Source organism: Anguilla rostrata, chromosome 10 (genome assembly GCF_018555375.3).
Source record: "Anguilla rostrata isolate EN2019 chromosome 10, ASM1855537v3, whole genome shotgun sequence".
Lineage (NCBI taxonomy): Eukaryota > Metazoa > Chordata > Actinopteri > Anguilliformes > Anguillidae > Anguilla > Anguilla rostrata.
The window spans coordinates 4468600-4471682 of NC_057942.1; the positions used below are offsets into that span (position 1 = coordinate 4468600).

The following is a 3083-nucleotide window of genomic DNA, read 5'->3' on the forward strand; positions in this document are numbered from 1 at the left end:
ATTTTGGAGATGCTGCTGTTGGTCAATACGGATTTATGTCCCATGACATGGCAACCAGAAAGCAAAAATAAAATGGCGGTCAATCTATAGTCAGAAAATATTTTGTGTGCTAATAAGAGAGGGAAACCTTTCCTTCCTCCTTCCGCTTCTTTGCTTCACGCTTGGACTCTTGTCAGTGTCCAGCGACCTGCTTTGTCACATACCAAAAATAACCTCAGCAGATAGTGAGCTGCTGCTGGTGCTGACAGCTGGAAAAGGTGGAGATATCTGTGCCCTAATAACAATACTTTACCATAATTAACAATAATTACTGACAGGGCAATGTTTCTGTTTTCCTCCCAAAATCTCAAGTGAGTCAGCTCATACATTTGTCATGAAAAATGTGAATTCATGCAAGCTATTTAAATTCCATCTATAATCTTTCATAAACATCAATGTTTTCTGTATTATTCTATTGTTGATTTACTAGTGTGTTTCTGGTCATTGTCTTGTTGCACCACTCAACTTCTATAAAGCTTCAGGTGACAGACCGCTACCCTGACATTCTCCTGTAAAACTGAATGTATTGATCCCTCAGTGATTGCTAACTGGTGTTTTATAATACCATTATAATAATATTATTCAGTGTTTTTCTTATAGCGGGACACATGAATACAGACTTTATCAAGTTCAAGAGATTTCGGCAGGTCCTTTGCGGTCACCCTAAGGTTCTGTTACACCTCCGTCAACACTACACGCTGCGCTCTTGCCGTGATCTTTGCAAGGACGCCCACTCCTAGGGAGTGTAGTGAAAAGTACTGAATTCCCTCCGTTTGTAGACAATTTGTCTTACTGTGGATTGATGAATACCCCAGGCCTTTAGAATGCATGTGTAGCCTTTTACAGCTGTATAGCCTACATCTCTGCAGTTATTTGTTTAAGGTCCTAAAATTTGTTTTGATTGGCACATGGTTCACGTGAACACATTTTTTTGAGAAGAGCAGACCATGTCAGTAACCAAATTTTGTAGGTCTTTTTTTTACAGGGCAGGGCACCTCCAATCCACACCTCCAAAAGCTCATTGGGGTCAGGTGTTCCAATCAATAAGATGAGACTGGAGAAGTCATTAGCCTAGAGGTTTCACATACCTTTTTTTTCCAACCTGTGAATGTTTAAATAATGTATTCAGTATTGACAAGAAGAACAATTATTTGTTTGCTATTAATTTTAGCCGATTGGGTTTGTCTGTTATTGCGACTTACTGTAGGTGAAGATCTTCCAACATGCTAAACTAGGGACAGGTCCCTGCGTTTTGGATCTTGAACTGGTGGCGGGTCTGACTGAAGCATAACTTCAATACGCATTGCCTTCTCATAAGTGACATTTTCTTTCCGAACATCGAGCAATATATTATGACGTGATTCCAGCTCCGGTTTCTAAATAATCAGTCCGCTTTAAATCGGTTGCGTTACGCGGTTGCATTTCATTTTTTCGCTACCAACATCACCGTACCTGCTTATTCCATTAGTTATTAGCTAGCTATTGTATTAAAACGATTTCACTTCTAAGAGCTTGAGAGTTGTCAGGATGGCCGAGTGGTCTAAGGCGCCAGACTCAAGGATAAGTTCCTTACCGAAACGGGTATTCTGGTCTCCGAATGGAGGCGTGGGTTCGAATCCCACTTCTGACAATGACTTTTGTTTTTAAAAATCAACCATTGTAAATGACTCGATCCTTATTTTTTTTACGGTAGAGACCTTTGCCGCTAGGTAGAATCTAATTATTTTTGATACATTTTATTTCCATTTTCCTTTCAGGATCTCGGTGTTGTTCGATTTTCTTTTTGATACGCAAGAGGGCGCTAATTCTTCAACATAGCAATTGTGTATCGAATGCGTTTATGATCAATTGAAAAACAGTATACTGTACCACGAGTCCGTAGGACACCACCCGTACATTCGTTCCTACTATTTAACAGTGCTTAGATATAAGCGCGTAATGGCAGCATTTTGATAAGTTAGCTATAACCTAAAGTGCCCTCCAAAAGTAAGGGAACAATGGAGTGACATTTGTTGTGTTTGCTATATACTCAGGGCATTTGGATCTGCGATCAATCAGCTTTTAGTTTATGGTACTTACATGTGTATAGGTTTGACCATTTTACAGAAGCTTGGTGTTGAGTCCTCTCATTTTCAGCTGTGCAAAAGTTAAAAGATGACTGACAGGTGTTTCTTGTTGCTTAGGTGTTCCCTTTTACATAGATTGTTCTCACATAAAGGGACAGGGAAAGTCTAATCTTGGTGTCAGCCTTTGTTTTGGAGACTGTATTTGTAGTCAGAATGCAATGCATACCACTATGGCTGAAAAACAAGTAACATCTAGGTATGACATAAGTAAGCGTGATTAATACTATGGACAAGCTAGAAAATAATTGGGAACAGAAAGCTTGGTAATAGTCAGTTATAATCTTGGTTGCACCCTGATGTGGTGACACAAACATTACAAGGCTGTCAAATCTCGTGTTACAGCTACACCCGAAGAACACCACCTCATTATTTTCAAAATATGTGGCTTATAGGTTGTTAATGATGCACGTTAAAGCAAGCGTGGCTACCCAACCAATCCACAGCAAAACCTTAACAAAAGTTTTGGTGATATCCCTATTTGCCTTATATCCATCTTTTGATCTCAAATCCAAATGCCTTAAGTATCTAGCAAAAAATAACAAATTTCACTAGAATGCTCCCATATTTTTGGAAGGCACTGCATCTACAATACAAGTGTCAGACGCCTAAAAATACGGCCCTGCACATCTCCATAGCCTTCGTACCGAATGTCAAAGAGGTCCTGCACTTTCAGCTGGATTGATTGCTTGAATTCATCCTGTCAACTTGAGTATTGTGTTTATTTCCATTTTGCATTTAAACAGACCGTCGTTTGGACATTTTAAACCAGTGCATTTAAATACACAGAACGTGGCTCAAGAATGGTTGCGATGTGTACTACCACTTTTGCTGGCAGCAGATGGTGCTGCAAGTTCAGGCCGCCTGGTTACGCTCTGTTTTGGCTAAACTTCTCCTGCTCCAGGTGTAGCTGTTTGATCC

The 3083-nt window shown here is 39.9% G+C and overlaps 1 non-coding gene across 1 annotated transcript; it reads left to right on the plus strand.

Annotated features, from left to right (window-relative positions):
* Nucleotides 1-1560: 1560 nt before the first annotated feature.
* On the plus strand, nucleotides 1561-1669 carry trnal-caa (transfer RNA leucine (anticodon CAA)). The gene is made up of 2 exons: nucleotides 1561-1598; nucleotides 1624-1669. It is a non-coding gene; the product is annotated as a tRNA-Leu (tRNA).
* Nucleotides 1670-3083: the final 1414 nt, after the last annotated feature.